At 38.3% G+C, this 20765-nt stretch overlaps 1 long non-coding RNA gene across 1 annotated transcript in view; it reads right to left on the reverse strand.

The window, feature by feature from the left end:
* Positions 305-20765, reverse strand: part of LOC106506472 — a 344483-nt gene continuing 324022 nt past the window's right edge. The window contains exon 3 of the long non-coding RNA XR_002339539.1: positions 305-2737. This is a non-coding gene — a long non-coding RNA (uncharacterized LOC106506472). The remainder of the gene's footprint in view (positions 2738-20765) is intronic.

Here is a 20765-nt window from a genome sequence, read left to right on the forward strand (position 1 = left end):
TGTTTCAAGACATGGAAACAACCTAAATGTCCATCGACAGAGGAGTGGATCAAGAAGATGTGGTACATATATGCAATGGAATATTACTCAGCCACTAAAAGGAACCAGCATTTTTAGCAACATGGATGGACCTAGAATTAGCATGCTAAGTGAAGTTGGTCACACAATGAGAAACCAACATCAAATGCTTTCACTGACATGTGGAATCTGAAGAAAGGACAGAATGAACTTCTTTGCAGAACAGATACTGACTCACAGACTTTGAAAAACTTATGATCTCCAAAGGAGACAGTTTGGGGGGTGGAGGGATGTGCTGGGGTTATGGGATGGAAATCCTATAAAATTGGATTGTGCCAATCATTGTACAACTACAAATGTAAGAAATTCATTGAGTAATAAAAAATCAACACGTTGTTTTGAAAATGTTACATAATTTCCCAGAGAGCGGTGAAATTCAAAGTTGGAGTATATTTGCATAACTAATCAGCAATTTGCATTCATTCAGTACGTGCGGTAAAGATGTTAGCTGTCCACACAGAAAATTATGTTCCCTATTCTAGAATACAGTAGGTATTTCCCAGAGGCATCTTCCCAGGCAATGAGTACATTCCCCAGAAGCCCTTTGCATAAAAGTCCAATCCCATGACTAATTCACACCAATAAATGTGTGTATTACTTCTGAGCCTGCATTTATAACAGAAGCAGTTGTACACTCTTTGCTGCCTCCCTCCACCTGTTGGAGCCTAGTAGATGGTGGAGCTGCAAGATGGAAGGTGCCTGAGTCCCTGAAACACCCCAAAGCCACCACCAAACAGTACATCCCAGTATACTTGTTCAGGAATAGAAAGAAAACTCTATTATGTTAAGCCACTGGAATTTTAATTTCCTTGTTTCGATAGCTAGCATTACCCTAATTGAATACTTCAGGCAAATAAATTCCCAACTCCAGCATCCATTTGTTGTTTTGTCCAGGAAAATATGATGTTTGAAAAAGTCAGATGAACAGTCACTCACATTCTGAATTGGGTATAGACACAAGAGGCCTCATCCACCCCTTATGTTTAACCACACTGCCTGCGGCCAGGTGGCAGTCACACAAGCTATTTTCTCAGGCTGGAAAATCTCCTTCCTATCTCCACTCTTCTGGCCTCAGGTATTACTACTTGCCTCTCAGATTTCAGCTTAAATACTATTTCTTGAGAGAAGTCTTTTCTACTCCCCATCTAAGTCAAATCCCTTCTTAGTGGCTACCACAGTACCATGCATCTGTTCTTAGCAGCTATTACAAGTATAATTTTACATTTACTTTTTTGGAATTATTCTATTGATATTTGTTTCTTTAGTAGAGTATAAGCTTTTTGACTTCAGAAATAATGTTTTTTCTGTTTTTCCCAGCATTCTGTTCACTAGATTTAGTACACAGCTCAACACACAGTAGTTCTCGAATACACATTTGTTAAACAGATATAAGGAATACGTAGTTCAATGTACTATCATGACAGATGAAGAAGAGAATATAAAGAACTTAATGAAGGTACTTTTATGGAATTCACACTTTTCTTTTTTCCTTCAAGTTAATTACTAGTCTTTTAATGTCTCAGTGGAGAAAACAATGAAATGACCACAAATAAATCGGCATTGAATTGAAGACAAACTGATTACAGCAACAAATTTAACCATCTGCTCCTGATCAAGGACCATGTCCATAATCTTATTCATCAAAAGCTTCATGTTTTTTTGCCCTGCCAAGAGCCCAAATCACTGGTGTCCAAATTATCACAGTTAACACTTGCTGATTTTATGACCTATAAAATGTCCTCAGGATGCTGATCATTGTAACAACACGTGGAAAAATACAACCTCACTAAGGCCCTATGTGGTCCATTGGTGGAGCTGTTTTCCCTTATCTGCCCCCTCTAGTGAAAAGGTATGTCACTCTTAAGGGTAAGATTGAGAAAAGAACTGAATATATACAATTCAGCCTTTTCTTCTCACTCTTTAGACTCTTCCTGCTAAGAAACAGGATGCATTGTGCACCTCCTGCTTCCAAAAAGCAAGCACACTGGGGTCAGTGCCTAGGTCAGCGTTCTGGAGATGATTTTAGTTCATCTTGCTTTTCTCCCTACTTACATTATGAAGCCTCACAGTCATGAGGCCAGAATTCTGGGTGAGTACATGCTACTCCTTAGGCTAAGACCCCTTTTACCTATTCACAAGTTCCTATTTCATCTAGTTAGCTCTTAGTATCATTTAGATCTGAGTTCACTTATTACTTCCTTAGAGAAGCCTTCCTAACACCGTCCTCGGTGAATTCAAGATTTCTTCCTCCTCCTCCCCCCAGTAAAGAGGCCTCAGCAGAGGTACCTGGAGATGACCTCAGATAAAGAGACCTCAGAATGCGGGTGCCCATCAAAACCAAGAAATCAAATATGTGAAGAATATGACTGGCCAGGAAACCTGAATGGCTGACTGCAGCTCTCTTCACAGGCTGTAATGCACTAGTTGTACACAGGTCTGGCCCAGAGAGGGCAGCTTTCTCCCATCAGACCTGCCAGTTAAAGCCTTGGTAATTACTCACGGGCTTTTAAATAAGAGCCAGAGTTCTCAGTGTTTGCTTCCAAGTTACTCGATCACACAGCTGTTGGCAGGAAGCCGCGTTACTCACCATGTGGACCTTGCTGTAGATTGGTTGAGTGTCCTCACGACATGGCAGCTGTCTTTCCCCAGAGTGAAAGGTCTAAAAGAAAGAACAAGGAGGGAATGACAATGCCTTTTATGACCGAGTGTCAGAAGTCACAGGCATCACATCTGCCATGTTTTCCTTTTTTGGAAGCAAGTCACTGAATCTCTCTACACTCAAGGGGAGAAGAATTACATTCTACTTTTTGAAGGGAGAAATGTCAAAGGATCTGTGTACCTACTTTTAAACAAACACACTTGTACTCATCTTAAGGTTTAGATTAAGATCCAGGGAAGAGGAATTCTGCTTGCAGTCACACACTGAAGTCACATAGCTTAGTTGCTACTTTGACCTCCATTTGTTCTACTCTGGTTCCAAACTTAAAACAGAGAAGAACATATAATTGAAGACCATCCTTAAGTCCAATAATTCAGTTTTTTACACTTTTAACTGATTTCATTTAATCAGTAAATTTACCCAGTCTATCAGTGGTAGAAAAACGATCCACTTATTCATATATCAGCTGCCTGATTGATTATCTAAGATCATGGCAAATTTAGAGGTCTGTTATAATTGTCCTACATGGGGTCATTTTCTCTTTTAAACAACAAATATGAAATATCCAATATATAGAAAGGCTACAAATACAAAATATCAACCTAAGAACACATGATGAGCATCAATATCTTTTTCAACTACCTTTTCAAATGTCAAGTCCAAAACTTGAAATGTTAGAATTTATTCTTCTTACTGGAATGCTAGCAAACAAGTGAACAGAGTTTAATTTATTTATTACTGAAGGAAAGACAGCCACAATATTTGAGGATTTGGAATTTTGTTTTATTTAGTGTCAGGAAGTGCTAGGGAGCTGTCGCTTCTTCTCTTCTCACAACTACTGTTGCAGTATATTTACTGGAAGAAAATTCAGTTTATAAACTCTGCTGAGGAAATAAAAGCCACTTTACATTGGTGGTGGCATTACTTTTAACATGAGATTTCCTGAAGAACATTGTGCAACACATTGTTACTTGAGATCTTCTTCCTGTATTAAGTAACTAATCCAAACAGAATGCACCAAAGCCCTTGCAAAGTTAGAAAAAACTACTTGCCTATGGGCATCTTGACTTTTTTTCCCAAAATGATTTTTTTCCCTTTAATTCTGTGGTTTATTGTTCGAGAGAGAATTTTCCTCTGTTGCTTTTAGTTGAGCAAAAACTAGAAATAGTAGACACTGAAATTGATTCTCAAGTAAGAAACACCATAGCTGTTGGTCTTCATGGATTCTCCATACAGATCACTCAGTGTTTTCCAACTCCTTTAGCAAAGAAAAACTATGGACCAACTTGTTCACCCTTGTCTTGCCAGGATCTTGTCCCATGCCTGGTTTATTAGAGTAAATAATGATGGGAGAAATTAGTGAAGGGTACATTTTAGAGCTAAACTACTGATTTGCCATGAAAAGATGTTTTTACTATAAACTCCCCCTTGGTAGGTGGAGGAATGTTCTCAAACTGAGCTCTGAGAAGAGGACAACTGTATCCTCACTGCAGTATGATTTTTAATTTCTTAAATGCTGAGGAGTGTTTTGATATTTATATAATTAATGACTTCAAAACTTTTTGAAAATGGAAAATTCTAGGTACACATAGAATTCTTGAAATTTAAGTAACAAAAAACTCTATGTATTCAGATACTTGGTAAGTACTGGGGAGATCAGTGAGGAACAAGATAGCTCCAGACCCTAAAAGCTTGCCTTCTAGCAATGGGTGGGTAGAGATAGTAAAAAGTTAACTGTACAACCATTAGCTTAATTATAATTGCAGTAGATGAAAATAGAGGAGGTCAGAGGGACTACAACAGTGTATAACAAGAGGATCTGATTTGATGTGGGGAGTGAGAGAAGATTTCCTTAACTAAATAATATTTGAGTTCAGTTTTTATTTTTTCGTTTCTTTTTTTCTTACTAAACTAGAGTTGATTTACAATGTTGTGCTAATTTCTGCTGTACAGCAAAGTGATCCAGTCATATTCCTTTTCTTATATTATCTTCCATCATGGTCTGTCCCAAGAGACTGGACATAAGTTCCCCGTGCTATATACAGTAGGACCTCATTGCTTATCTATTCTAAATGGAATAGTTTGCATCTATCTACTAACTCCAGACTCCCAATTCATCCCACTCTCTCCTCCATCCTCTTTGGCAACCTCAAGTCTGTTCTCCATGTCTATGAATCTATTTCTGTTTTGTAGATAGGTTCAATTTGTGCCACATTTTATTTATTTTTTTTATTTGTGCCATATTTTAGATTCCATATATAAGTGATAGCATATGGTATTTGTCTTTGTCTTTCTGACTTTCTTCACTTAGTATGAGAATCTCTAGTTGCATTCAAGTTGCTGGAAATGGCATTATTTAATTCTTTTTTATGGCTGAGGAGTATTCCATTGTATATATGTACTACATCTTCTTAGGCCATTTATCTATTGATGGACATTTAGGTTGTTTCCATGTCTTGGCTATTGTGAACAGTGCTGCAATGGACATAGGGGTGCATGTATCTTTTGAACTATAATTTTATGTGGATATATGCCTAGGAGTAGTATTACTGGATCATATGAGTTCTATATTAAGTTTTCTGAGGAACCTCCATACCGTTCTGCATAGTGCTTGTACCAATTTACATTCCTATCAACAGTATAGAAGGGCTACTTTTCTCTACACCCTCTCTAGCATTGTTATTTGTAGACTTATTAATGATGACCATTCTGACTGATATGAGGTGGTACATCACTGTAGTAATGACTTGCATTTTTTTTCTTTTTTGGTCTTTCTGTCTTTTCAGGGCCGCACCTGAGGCATATGGAGGTTCCCAGGCTAGGGGTCTAATCAGAGCTACAACTGCCGGCCTATGCCACAGCCACAGCAATGCCAGATCCAAGGCGCGTCTGTGACCTACACAGCTCACGGCAATGCCAGATTCTTAACCCACTGAGCAAGGCCAGGGATGAAACCCGCAATCTCATGGTTCCTAGCTGGATTCGTTTCTGCTGCACCACGACAGGAACTCCTGATTTGCATTTTTAAACTGAGTTCTTAAAAATAAATAGGAATTAATGGATGTGCAAGGGGTTCTTGAGAACAGAAGATGGGAGATTGTGAAGGGAGAAAAAAATGTACAGAAAAAAGATCAGTAGAGAAGTATCTGAAAAGAAATGGAGTATGGTGTATTCAGAATATTCAGAACTCTGAAAGAAGACCATTTGAGTGGAATTCAGAAAGCCTATCAATGATTTTAATGTCCAATAATCTGAACTCACTTATTTTCTTAAAAGATTATTTGGCTCCTGTTCCAGAGCCAATTTCTTCTGTGCTCCTTTATAAATACAACAAAAAAAATACCCCGGAAATTGTCCACTAGATAATGGCAAAAGAATTCTGGAAGTAAGCTGAAAGAGTGGCAACAGCACTGGCTAGAGGGGAAGAAAGAAGGCAGATGGCTAAGAACCTGAGGCCACTAAGACTGACCATATGGTGAAGTTCCCTCAGTTTCCTTTTCATCTCCCCTATGCTCCTAGACTGGGCACAAGAGAGCTGTCAAGCCCAGAACCACCAGCAGGCACAGGCAAAACAAAAATAACTCTAGAGAAAAGCTTGTCCTTTCTGGTCAAGGACTGGGGAAAGGAAAGCACGGCAGACACAGTGGAAAGTCTTAGCCCTTGTTCCATAATCCAAACCTGGCAGCAGTCTGATCCACTGCAGCATCAAGAGCAGAAAGCTCCAAGCACCCCAGTCATTACTGCACAACCCAGATTCTGGGCATTCCTGTTCTTGGCAGGGGCAGCAGCAGCAGAGGTTCATGTCTCCCCACCCTCCTCTCAGGATCACAGGAGGGCCAGGCCCAGTGGCTTCTACTCTCCTCTCCCCTTGCAGAAGCTGGTCCAGTGACACCAGATGGCCCAGGGAAGTACCTTTGATAGCTATAGATGACACCAGCAGGGACTGAGTTGGATTGGCCTAAACAACAGACATGTGTTCCACACAGTGAGGCAGGCTAAAAATCCAAGATCAAGGTGCCAACAGTATTCTGTGGGATTAGATACAGCAGAAGGGATGGGTATGGTTATAAAGGGGTAACATGGGGAGTCTTACATAATACAGTCTAGTGTTTGGATTGTGATGGAGGTGACACAAAGCTTACACATGTGTTAAAATTGCATAGAGCTACGCATACACACACAAGTGCATGAATAGCCGATGAAATAGCTGATGAAATCTGAATTAATTCTATTGATTATGTCATTGTCAACTTTTTGGTTTTGATATTGTACTGTAGTTGTGTAAGATATTAGTATGAAGAAAACTGAGGAGAAGACACATGGGACTTCCTTGTATGTTTCTCTATAAGTTCCTATGAACCTATACTCCTTTCTAAATAAGAAGCTGAAAATAAAAGGTATTTGGCTTTTATGAAAGTTGGACCCAAAAGAGCAAGAACAGGGAGAGGGAGACCTTGTGAGGGGAAGATGATATGTGATGGTGGTAGAGAAGGAAGTAGACGAATTGATAAAACATTTAAGAAGTATCAGTATAATATCAATAAGACATAATAATTATTTAGATATGAATTTGATGGAGAAGGATACACTGAGGTCTCTGACCTGTAAAGCTTGTGGATTTTGCTCCCATTTGCTGAGACAAGAAATAATGAATGAAAACACACTTAGAGCGGGTGCACACAAGTATCATTCGGAGCATATTCATTTTGAAATACCCAGAAGGTATATGAATGTAAATGTTATTGGTTGAATGTATGGGCAAATACTCAGAAGTTGGGGTTGAAATACACAAGCTTGAGTTGTCCATGGAGAGATGACTATGGGATGTGGCTCTCCTAGATTGCTTAGGGAAAAAAAAAAAAAAAAAAAACATGGAGTGACAAGCTGAGAAGATCTAGAACAGAACTTTTAGAAACTGCACTGTTTCAAGTTCAGGAAATAAAGAAGGATGAAACTGCAAAAGCAGTGGGGGAAAGATAGATCAGTATGGTAAGATTTCAGAACATACACATTTAGGTCAGATGGAACCCAGCAAATGTAAGATCTCTGGATGATTGCATTATTCTTCAATCAGGTAGAACTGAGGGTGGGGATTAAGGAAAAGGTGGGAGACATGTCCTCTGTTGGAAATGGATTGTCTGTTCTCTTCTATTTTACCATGAGGCCGTTTAAAGAGGCGCCTCGTGATTCAGGGTGATTGTCCTGCGTTGTATTACATCCAGAAGAATGCTGCAGCTAGACAGGAGAAGGTCTGTGCTGCATCTCGAGGTTGGTTTGAACATTTTAAGTAGCAGGGCACTGACTCTTTATTGTTTTCCAGATCCCTCCATAGATTCCTACCTGACTTAAAAAAAAAAACAAGAGAAACAGGACCTTATTTAGCTATAACTCCCTTTTTTTTTTTTTTTTCCTAGACTTGACCTAAGTATTCTTGGGACTTTATTTTATAAATAAAAGAAGTATATAAAAACTCATATATAGAAATATGGTCATAAATATACACCAGTTCTTCAGAGAACTTAAAATACACCAGGCCATACTTAGTATTAAATATATTAATCAGGCTTCTCATTAGACTCAGCTATACGGGCACCACCCTCACTTTCATCGACATCATAATAGCTTACAAGTCTTGAGTGTTTACTATATTTCCATTTTCCAGTCATTTATAAAACATTTATTTAATACGCAAAGATGCCTGTTTGGTAGTGTAAATCTTTTCATCTCTATCTGACAGGTAGTGAAATGAAGACTTAGTGATTTGAAGTAACCTGTTGAGTTTCCATAACTGGTTAAATGGCAAAGTAAGGACCCATGTCCACACGCACAAGTTCTTAAACATTATACAATACTACCTTTCCAAGCACAGTGTTTTATTTCATTGCTCTTGTCTTGGTATATACATTATTACAACTCTGAAGTAAAGATAACCACATGAAGTATGTATCAACTGTGTACAGAGAGAGGGCACATCTCCAGTCTGCTGATGTTCACCTCCTTCTCAGAGGTGAACATATAAATCATAATATGAAATTCAAGGATTGCAGGAATGAAATGTGGAAATGAAGCCTCTCGTGGGTGTAGCTGAAAACTGAGGTGCGACATAGAGCATGTGGTCTGGAGCTGGAGTTTTCATTTTTCCAACTGTTGGAAAGGAGAGCCAAGGGCCAGGATAAAGCCCAGTCAGAATCAGGCTCAGCAAAGAGAGACCCTTCACAGATCTGCAAGGACTACACACAAAGAGAACAGAAGATACTGCCTAGACTGGTCTTTCTCTCTTTTAAGACAACATGGCATTCCATACGACTAGAAAGTGGTCATCTCCATCTCAAGTGTAATAAATCATGTCCATAGCTGCAATGGCACCTTTAGAGTAAGCAAGACTGGCTTGTTTATATAGAGCAAAACTACTTATTTAGAATCACATAGCATAAATCTTTCCATCCTCACTGTAACCACCCAGGGGAAAAAAAGTTAATCTTGAGTCCCTGTGAAAGTATTTCCTTAAATTTTGATTTTTACTGCAGATGACATCTTTGAACTTAAAAAAGTTACGATACGTCAAATCTCATTTTTCCCTCATGACAACAGCAAATCATATTTTGAAGTAAACACTCACAATAATTTTTATGTCAGATCACAAACAGAAAAACATAAGCTGATTTAATTACTCCTAATAGAGGATATTTAATGCAGGAAATGGGTTACACAAGCAATGGGATACTGAGGCCACCTAATGTCCCTAAGCTGGAGGTCCAATTCGAGAAGGTAATTTTTTTTTTTTTGTATAATGATTTTTATTTTTTTCCATTATAGCTGGTTTACACTGTTCTGTCATTTTCTACTGTACAGCTTGATGACCCAGTTAAACACACAGGTACACATTCTATTTTTTGCACATTATCATGCTCCATCATAAGTGACTAGACATAGTTCCCAGTGCTACACAGCAGGATCTCATTGCTAATCCATTCCAAAGGCAACAGTTTGCATCAATTAACCCCAAACTGCCAATCCATCTCACTCCCTCCCCCTCCCCCTTGGCAACCACAAGTCTGTTCTCCAAGTCCATGATTTTCTTTTCTGTGGAAAGGTTCATTTGTGCTATATATTAGATTTCAGATATAAGTGATATCATATGGTATTTATCTTTCTCTATCTGACTTACTTCACTCAGTATCAGAATTTCTAGTTCCATCCATGTGCTGCAAGTGGCATTATTTTGTTCTTTTTATTTGAATCCTAGAGCCAGAGTCACTTCGTAGAATCTGGAACCCAGTTTTGAACTTGATCAAAAGATGCTATAGTCTCAGAGCTGGATAGCAAAACACTGCACGGGCAAAAGGAGTATCCTGGGTTTTCCCTTCATTTACCCTCAAATATCTATGGATGCCTCCTCTTGGCCAATCCCAGGAGGAAGCCAGCTGTCATAGGAGCCTGGGAATTGCAGCCTGCAGGGGTCAGCTTTCCTGTGATACAGAAGAGAGCCAATGGTGGAAGGATTTGAGGGTAAAGAGGCCCAAGATAGGCACAAGTCACAGCAGCAAGCACTATATTTAACCAACCATATTGTCCCATGTCATGGTATATGTGATCAAAAATTAAGTCACAGAATTCAGAAGCACACACTTAAGAAGATTTCAGCAAGTATAAAGCAAGAGATAGAAGTATTAGAAAAAAGCCAGATCATTAGTTCATCTAACAAGTGTTTTAAGTAACGTTAGTGATTCTAATTTTAGAACTTGGGAATACAACAAATAGGTAAAGAATAAAGAGCAAACAGTAAACAAAAAGAAGAAACATGACAGAGAATAATGCTGTCTGGGGGACGGTAAAGCCTTTGAGGGTATTTCTTTTTTTACACTCTGGTTTAAATCATACATTACCCTGGAGCTGATTTCAGCTTCAACATTCAATTCATTGATTATTAGGTTCATGTTCAAAGATGTATTGCATCTAAATTGCTTCCGTGGCTTGCATTTACAAAGGCAGTGAGTAAGAGAGGAAGAAAAGCATTGTCCTCCTCTGCCTTCTCTACATTATTCAAAAGGTAAAGCTAACAGCCCAGGATTTCCCTGATTCTTCTCTCACCCATATGCCTTCCTTGCACAATGTTATGACTTCTCCTTCAGGTCTGTCTTTGATGCTTATTATAATGATTCTATTCCTATAAATATTCTTGATGCTCAGGGTGTATTCTTTTGATGAATATTTCATTTTGCTAAAATAGAATCACTTCTGTTATACCATTTTTTACTTACCAATATCTTTGGATATCCTTCCATGATACTTCTACATAGATAAAGACATATATATATAATTATATAAAAATATATGTAAATATATGCCATAAAAATTTTTAATAACTGCATAGTTTTCCACTGTATAGATGTGCTGTCATTTAATGAAATCGCTATTAAGTTTTGGTTCTTGTTTTTTGATATTTTTATAATAATGTGATGAGTATCTCTAACTTTTTATGTTTCTGTACCAGTGAAGTTATTGCTAAAAATGAATTCCTAGAGGCATAGCTGCTAAGTCAAAGGGTTTTTATTAGTCAGTTAGTCTACATTATTCTCAATAACAAACAACCCAAAAAATGTCATCAGCTTACAACAGTTTTATCTCATATTCTTGCAGAATGAGGATAGCCTCCATCTGTGACTTGTAGAGGGAAAAAAGAATGATAACTACCAGCTGATTTGGAAAACTTTTGGTCAGAAATATCCCATCTAGTCATTTATGATGGAACACAATGGAGGATAATGTGAGAAAAAGAATGTAAATGTGTGTGTTTGTGTGTGTGTGTGTGTGTCAGCCTGGGTCACCTTGCTCTACAGTAGAAAATTGACAGAACACTGTAAACCAACTATAATGGAAAAAATAAAAATCATTATGGAAAAAATAAAAATCATTATAAAAAAAAATACTACTCACAATTCACTATCCAGAGCAAGCCTTCTACCACATAAATTCAAAAGGACAGAAAAGCAAAAAACTCCTGCAGAAAAGAGCTCTAAAGTGTAATTCTTGGCATTCCTGTCATAGCTCAATAGTTAACGAATCCGACTAGGAACCATGAAGTTTTGGGTTCGATCCCTGGCCTTGCTCAGTGGGTTAAGGATCCGGCATTGCCATGAGCTGTGGTGTAGGTTGCAGACACGGCTCAGAACCCACGTTGCTGTGGCTCTGGTGTAGGCGGCGGCTATAGCTCCGATTAGATCCCTAGCCTGGGAACCTCCATATGCTGCAGAGTGGCCCGAGAAATGGCAAAAAAGACCAAAAAAAAAAAAAAAAGTGTAATTCTTCCAGAGAAAAGAAGCAAGTATTTTTAATAACAATATAGCAAAGGTGTCCAGAACAATAGATACTGCTATGATCACTACAACTGTTGTAATAAAAAGGGCATGGATAACTGTTAATCTAGCAAAAACAAAGATTCTGAAGGAGAAAGGATATCAGATGTCCCAAACAATTCCTAGCAGATAATTTAAAGCCTCATTTTGGAGAAATAACACAGGTGAAAAACCTTGTAGACAGAAATAACATAAGATAGGAGTTCCTGTTGTGGCTCAGCAGTAATGAACCCGACTAGTATCCATGAAGACTTCCTGGCCCCGCTCAGTGGGTTTTGCCATGAGCTGTGGTATAGGTTGCAGATCTAGCATTGCTAGATACGAGGCCCCGATCTAGCATTGCTGTGGCTATTAGTGTAGGCCGGCAGCTGCAGTCCAATTAGACCCCTAGCCTGGGAACTTCCATATGCCATGGGTGTGGCCCTAAAAAAACAAAAAGAAAGAAAAACAAATAACACAAGATAATCATGTCCATTTCCACTTGGCAAACAGACTTAGCCAAAATCTGACCACCACATATTTTCAATCCCCACCATTGGATGACCACAAGCCATAGTCATCGGGTTATGGCCTAAATTTGTTCAGAAGAGATTTGACTGTGTGCAATAAAATTTAACCATGAAATGAGAGGCTTCGTATAAGATAAAACAAACCAACAATCTACTTATACGTTTGGATTTATAGCTTCAATTTAATTTTTCTCCTGTAAAGATATGGAGATAGCATCAGAGTAAACTAGGTAAGATTTTTAAAATAACTGACAATTGACAGCCACACCTAAATGTTGGTAGAGACATTTGATCAGCAGAAGAGAACTGAATTGCTCAAGGTATAAAGCTAACCACTCTAGGAAAAACAATTTTTCCTGACTTAATGTTTTTCAAAGGCTAATGCAGGATGCACAGAGAACGCAGGAGTGAAAAATAAAGAGAGACGTGGGTATTTTAGACATATATTAACACCTTAGTCATTAATCCAATAGTGCCCCACTTGTACCTGACAATAGAAGGCCACATAAGTTTTGGTTAAGAAGAGATTACATACTTTCACATTAAAATAACCAAGAGGAAGTCTCTCTTCAAGTCTGTGAAGCTTTATGCTGAGAAAGAAGTGCTTATCCAAGAACACTGTTTTGAGGACATACTCAGGGACATTCTTTTGATTGATTGATTGATTGATTGATGTTAGCTTATAAACCATATCTAAACCCTTTACTCTGAGGGCAGATTAATTCATGGCTCCAAAATCATTCTCTAGGTCACCACTTCCAAGTATATTGCTTCCTACAGTCCAGAGGTTAGTGAAGCCTTATTTTTCACCCCTTCTCCCCTACTTCCAACTGCTAAAGGGCACATCCAAGAGTCTAATGAGGATTGTCTAAAGGTAGCGGGAACCATGTTTTCTTATAAAGTTGGAATACAAAATACAGTGGGATTCTACCTCCCACCCCAAGTACAACTAGCTCTCCAGTTGTAGCCATAGAAGACTGAGACACCCATGCACCTTCCAAATGGATGGATTTAGATGGGTTAGGTATCTAAAGATGCCTGTGTGGTGTTCTGTTTAATAACTAGAAACAGAGGAAAGCAGTAGAGTCTTCTTGAGAGCATGCTGGATGTGTGTGTGTGTGTGTGTGTGTGCGTGTGTGTGTGTAAGAGAGAGATAGAAAGAAAGAGAGAGAGAGAAGGATAAGGAGTGAGAGGGAGAGACAAGAGATGATAAGAAAGGGAAGAAAAGTTTTCCACTCCTGAGTGAATGATGAAGATGAGGGGAAAGATTAGAATTTTACCCAGTACAGTTCTTCATGAGAATGGAAAGGAAGTTCCCTTATGGACAGAGGAGAACAGGATTTTCCAAAGTAAAAGTTTCACTATCCAGAACCTCTTTATTCTTGAAAGAGGGGAGATGTTCTAGAAAAAAACAGTCAGTAAGAATTTAATGGTGTCACTTGTGAAAAAGTTACTTATATCACAGTAATATATATGAATGGCACCAGATCACACTTTCATTTCTGTAGCTAGATACAAAGAGAGCTGTTTTCACAAATGTGAGAAATTAGTATTCCAGCCAGTTCTCCCTTTCAGACCACATCTAACAGAGTGTTGAAAGCTCTTTGAGACAAGGAAAGGCTGAAAATCTGAAAACATAATTTGAAGACAGGAGTAGTTACAGAGTGATTTACTACTTCCAAATTACAATTAAAATATTTTGTGAGGTAAAAGCAACACCCTACCTTCCTTGATGATTAACTACTTTGCACACCTGTTAGTTCTTTGACATTTTTATTAGGAGATCCACAAACTACTGTTACCCTGGATACAACAATTTTGGGCAGAACCAGCTAAGAAAACAAAAAGTCACCACCACGGCATCATCTAAGCTGATGCTTCCAGTTTGCAAGCTGTGGCTAGAGACTGGAATGAGGTAGGAATGGGGAGCCACCACTAAGTGTGTCCCTTCTAAGTGCATACTTAGCCCAGACCTCAGTAAAACCACAGTGAACTGTTAAAACGCTCTGCTAATGCCATTGAACTATTTGTGCGTGTGTGTGGCTTTTTAGGGCTGCACCTGCAGCATACGGAAGTTCCCAGACCACAGTTCAAATCAGAGCTGCATTTGCAGGCCTCTACCACAGTCCTCCACCTCAGCAACACAACGCAGGATCCCAGGCACGTCTTCTGCCTACACCACAGCTCATGGCAATGACGGATTCTTAGCTCACTGAGTGAGGCCAGGGACAGAACCCACATCCTCATGGATCCTAGTCAGGCTCGTAACACACTGAGCCACAGTGGGAACTTGCATTGAACCATTTTTCTAGCTGTTACTTACAATTTCCCCCATAGTGACATTACTGGTCCATTTGGCGGTATACTGGGAAATTACTTTGTACAAATCCACCAACTTTTCTTCTGTTATCTCACACTTACTAAAACTATATGATAAACAGTCAATATAATTTGACGTGAATTTATTGAATGCTGCTGAATATTTATTACTGCCAGGTCTTCTGGTGAATAGAAAGAGAAATAAAGAATATGCCAACAGAATAAAAGACCTCTCATGGCATCAGTTATTTCAAGAAAAACTATAATTTAGGCAGAAGGATCAAGATTGTGAAAATGAGAATTAAACAGTCAGCTTCTTAGATGCCACAAGACCATTCTTAAATGTTCTCACAAAAGTTACAGAAGAAACTAGAGGAAATACCTGTGTTATTACCAAATATGCAGGAGTTCTGCTATCATTGGTGAATCTGTAAGCTGCATTATAAAAGAACAATTTATTACCATCTCTAATTATTAATTTTCACATCTAAGTTAAGGGGAGATGCAGAGAGCTGTTTCTAGTAGGATGCAATGCCTCCAAACTGTTGTTTGTCTTAGATCCTGAAGGAGGACAACCCACATAATGAAGTCATAAGAGAACTTCCACAAATGCTAACACCCAAGAGGAAGGCATCAGAAAAGACAAAACCATGTAGAAAAGCGTGAGTATGCCTAGGAGAAAATAATTGAACAGCACTTAGAAAAGGAGAATGCTCATACCTAAAAATTATTACAGAGTATTCTATCGAATAATCACTGCATCATATGCAGTGTTTGATAGCTCAAGCTCTGGAATCAGACAGCAAGAATTTAGGTCTAAGCGCTACCTCCCACTATGTGCATAGTCTTAAGTTAATATTTTCTTTTGGTTCTCTTCTCTCTAAAGTTGGAATAAACAATATCAAACTAGAAGAGTGGCAGTAGAAATTAAAAGAGCGAATCCATAGCCTGGCTATGGAAATATAATAGCAGTTAAAAATTGAATGAAATGATGATACATATATCTTCTTGTCTAGATTACTGACTGCTCAATAAAAGGAACACACTCTTTGTGTTTTCGTGTCCCAGGGCCAAACATCATGTTCACAGAGCACAGTTGGTGCTCTATAGATATTTTTTTAAAATAATGAATGATGTATTTACACAATTATATGCAATACAAGAGACAAAATACAATGCATTCAGTGAAAATGAAAAGAAATCCAACTTTATTTTTTTCCATAGTAATTAACATCCTAGGATCAATCCAAGTTTTTACTTTTTATGAAATGCAGTTTATTTGACTTACACAGAAATTTGAAGAGAAATATAGTCATTCAGACTCTCTGGGTAGGATAACTGGTCATAAGAGTGACTGTGGTTGGCTGAAAAAAAATGACTTCTTAAAAATACACGCACTTTCCAATCCCTGAAATCTATGAATATTATGTGACAAAAGAGTGAATATTACCTTATCTAGCAAAAGATGTGATTAAATGAAAGCTCTTGAGGTAAGGAATTTATCCAGGATTACCTAGGTGGGTCAACTGTCCTTAAAAGATAGGCACAGAGTTAAAAACACACATAGGAGAGGCCATACATACAAAGGAGATGGAGGAGGGATTGGAGTGATATGACCACAAGCCAAGAAATCCTGAGCATCCACCAAGCTAGGAGAAGGGTCTCCCACCATCACCACCACCACTGGCGAGTCTATAGAGGGTAGAGCCTTGAAAACACCCTGATTTCAGACTTCTGGCTTTTAGAACATAGAATAGGTTTACGTTGTTTTAAGTCATCATTTGCTACTCCAGCCCTAGTAAACTAATACACACACACACACACACACACACACACACACACACACACATGTCCCTGGGTTCATGAGTACAGAAATGGCTTTGAAAACACACTATCTCTACATCTGTTATGCAGATAAAAGGGATTCTCCAGGACTCAATTGTTCGTGAAACACTCACTAGGAGCTGAGAAATTCTGGATATAAAGTCTGTTCATAATTTATCCCCATCCTGTTCAACTCTTGGGAAGGCAGTCCATGGTGAACACACAGTTTTGGGAATAATGCGAAGAAAAACACAAATTTTTATGGATTTTAAAATTTTCCTTAGAATTTTAGAGAGGCATGGATCACAAATCTGGAGCTGATTTTCTTAGCCAGAGGTTCTTGTCACTTAACCAAATCAATAGTAGAGATTTTCTAAATCATGCACTTAATGAATCAGAATCTCTGGGAAATGGGTCTAGACCTTTGTGGTTCTAGAGGCAGGAGGTGGGTAAAAGAACAAGAGCTATTTATTTGACTGTTGAAAATAATTACCTTTATATATCCTTAGCTATAGAAAGTCAACTCAAAAGTGTTGTTGAGAAATATAGTGAATATAGAAAGTGAGAGCCCTAGAGAAAAAGGATGGAAAAGGATAAACTGTACATGCCCTTTCAATGACATACCATCTTCCTTTACTTGAAAACCAAGTATAGGCTAAAGGACAGAATATTGCATTAATCATCTCAAAGCTATGAGCCTTATTAATTTCCCATTTCCCATATAACCTTCTAACCAGAGAATATTAAAAGTTATGGTTAATTGAGAAAAAAATAGAAGTGCTCTTAATTCGTAACATGAGTCTCTTATCATTGACCAGACTGAATAAATACTTCACCTTCCTTTTATTCATTAGTACAAATGTTGGGGGAAAAAAAACCTTTTGTTCATTGCCTGGTTCTATTTCAAATCAACAGATATGCTGTTGAGACTCTTTTTTGTCTTTGTTGGTATTAAACAAACTAACAAATTGGATCCTCACTGATCTGCTCTAGCAATGAATTGAACAATTTAACAAGTATCTTGAGAAAAATTTCATTTACTAAACATCTGCCTTGTGCACAGTAATCTTACACCGTTAACTATGGGCTTGGGCTTTGAAATAGAACAGAAATGGGTATAAATTCTGGCTCATCCATTACAGCTACATGACTTTGAGCAAGCAACTAAGATATCAATACCTCAGTTTCTCCTCCATAAAATGAGATTATTAAATTTCCTTTATTAAATAAATTATGGGTATGAAGCCCCTAGTACATAGTAAGAACTCAGTCAATTTAAGCTTTTGTTCTTATTATGAGCTAAATAAACAGAAGTCCAGTCACTCACCCAAAAGGTTAGTGGTAAGATCCGACAGTCACTGGAAAATAATGAGATACACTCAGGGAAAACCTATCCAGGCTGAGGATACTATTATTATTAGCATCCATATCCTGTGGATGGTCCAGTTACGAATGCAAGTGCTTAAGAATCAGACCTGAGGACAGAGATTATGTTCGGTCCTGCCCTTGGCCATAGTGGTTAATGACTGGCTTGGCCTGTTCACTGAAACTGTTGTTATTGCAGACCCGGCTCGGATCCTGAGTTGCTGTTGTCTCTGGCGTTAGGCCTCTACCAGCTCCGATTCAACCCCTATCCTGGGAACCTCCATATTGGAGGGACTCCCCAAGAAATAGCAACATACAACAACAAACAACAAAACAACAACAACAAAAAAAAGACAAAAAGATAAAAAGGAGGAGATATGCTGGTGTTGGCTTAGGTACTATCTGTATCATGGAGAATTTAATTCTATGGGTGGGTCTCTATTCTTTTATAATTTCTTAGCAATTGCAAAGATCCATGAAGAAGTCCAAGAAGGAAAGGGAACAGGACTCAAAATTTTGAGAAAAAGCCCAATGTTTTAGAGACACATGAAAATCCTAACAAGAGAAGACATTCTGTAGTATGAAATATGAAATATTTTAATTATAGCTTTTATTAATATAGGTAACATAATAAGGATTGTTTGACAAAACTACCTAGTAAGTCTTGTATTAATGTTATATCTTTACAATATCTTTAGACTTTAAACAACACAATGTGCTATATAGGCACAGGAAGTTAAGAAACCATAGCATCGCCTAGATTTTTATCATAATATCAGTCATTCATCTGTGAACATGTCTCAAAATAAAAGATAAGCTATTCTATGCCATTACTCTCACCAGAGACAAATAAATTTGTTATGAGTAAGCATGAATATTTTTTTTCTTTTTTTAAAATTAGAGTTGATTTACAATGCTGTGTCAATTTCTTCTGTATGGCACAGTGACCCAGTCATAAATATATATACTTTTTTTTCTCATATTATTTTTCATCATGTTCTATCCCAAGAGACTGGATACAGTTCCCTGTGCTATACACAGGGCTTCATTGCTCATCCATCCTAAATGTAATAGTTTGCATCTACTAATGCCAAACTCCCAGTACATCCCATTCCCTCCTCTCTGGCATCCACAAATCTGTTCTCTATGTCTGCGAATCTGTTTCTTTTTTGTAGATAGGTTTATTTGTGCCATATTTTAGATTCCACATATAAGTGATATTATATGGTGAGCTAGAGTTCAAAAAGATACATGCACCCCATGTTCATTCCAGCACTATTCACAGTAGCCAAGACATGGAAGCATCCTAAATGTCCTCAATAGATAAATGGATTAAAGTAGTACATATATACAATGGAATACTACTCAGCCATAAAAAAGAATGAAATAATGCCATTTTTAGCAACATGGATGCAACTAGAGAGTCTCATACTAAGTGAAGTAAGTCAGAAAGAGAAAGACAAATACCATATGATGTCACTCATATATGGAATCTAGAATACAACATAAATGATCCTATCTAAAAAAAAAAATTAGCTCATGGACATGGAGAACAGACTTGTGGTTGCCAGGGGTGAGTGAGGGGGTAGGAGGGAGGGAGTGGGGTGGATGGGGAGTTTGGGATTGGTGGATGCAAACTGTAAGTAACATTTGGAATGGATGGGCAATGGGCTCCTACTATTCAGCACAGGGAACTATATGTGATTGTGTCACTTTGTTGTACAACAGAAACTGAAGGCAGAGAGATGAGTTCGTAATTTTTCTGGCCATAGAAAATGAGAGTCTACATTATGATGATGACAGTGGGATTGTAAATGAGAGCACAGATACAAGAAAACAGGAGACTTGTGGACTCAGCAATGGATTGAATAGAATGAGAAAAAGAAATAAAGGAAGCAAAATTTCTCAAGATTTTTCATTATGGCTTGATTGAGATGAGGGTGACTCAATGATGTGACATAAGGAAGTAAAGGAAGAGGATCTGAATAGGGTAAGGAGTGGCAGGGCTAAACTTGAACTGTTAGGTTTCGTAATATCATCCTATTATCGAAACAATAATAGGCTGGAACAGCCTATAAGTATTTTATTAGGATCTCAGATGGCTAACCATAATCTAGGTCTCTTAGAAGCTGAAATTATTTTTACAGTCAAAAATATCTAGAGAGGAGTTTCCGTCATGGCTCAGCAGTTAACAAATCTGACTAGCAACCGTGAGGTTGCAGGTTCAATCCCTGGCCTCACTCAGTGGGTTAAGGATCTGGCATTGCCATGAACTGTGGTGTAGGTCACAGACATGGCTCGGATCCTGTTTGGCTGTGGCTGTGGCTGTGGCTTTGGCTGTGGCTGTGGCATAGGCCAGTGGCTACACCTCTGATTAAACCCCTAGCCTGGGAACCTCCACATGCTGCGGGTATAGTCCTAGAAAAGAGGAGAGAGAGAGAGAGAGAGAGAGAGAGAGAGAGAGAGAGAGAGAGAGAGAGAGAGAGGCATAGCACATAAGTAATTTTTGATCAAGTCTTCAGGTAAAAAATACATAAATAAACAGAAGATCACTTGGAAATTGCTATCAGCCTTTCTGGTCCCGATGATGTTAGAGGTTGTTACATAAAAGTTTCTCCTGCAGAACTTGACTTGATAAGTAGATACCTCTTAGGA

The sequence above is a fragment of the Sus scrofa genome, chromosome 16, assembly GCF_000003025.6.
Source record: "Sus scrofa isolate TJ Tabasco breed Duroc chromosome 16, Sscrofa11.1, whole genome shotgun sequence".
NCBI lineage: Eukaryota > Metazoa > Chordata > Mammalia > Artiodactyla > Suidae > Sus > Sus scrofa.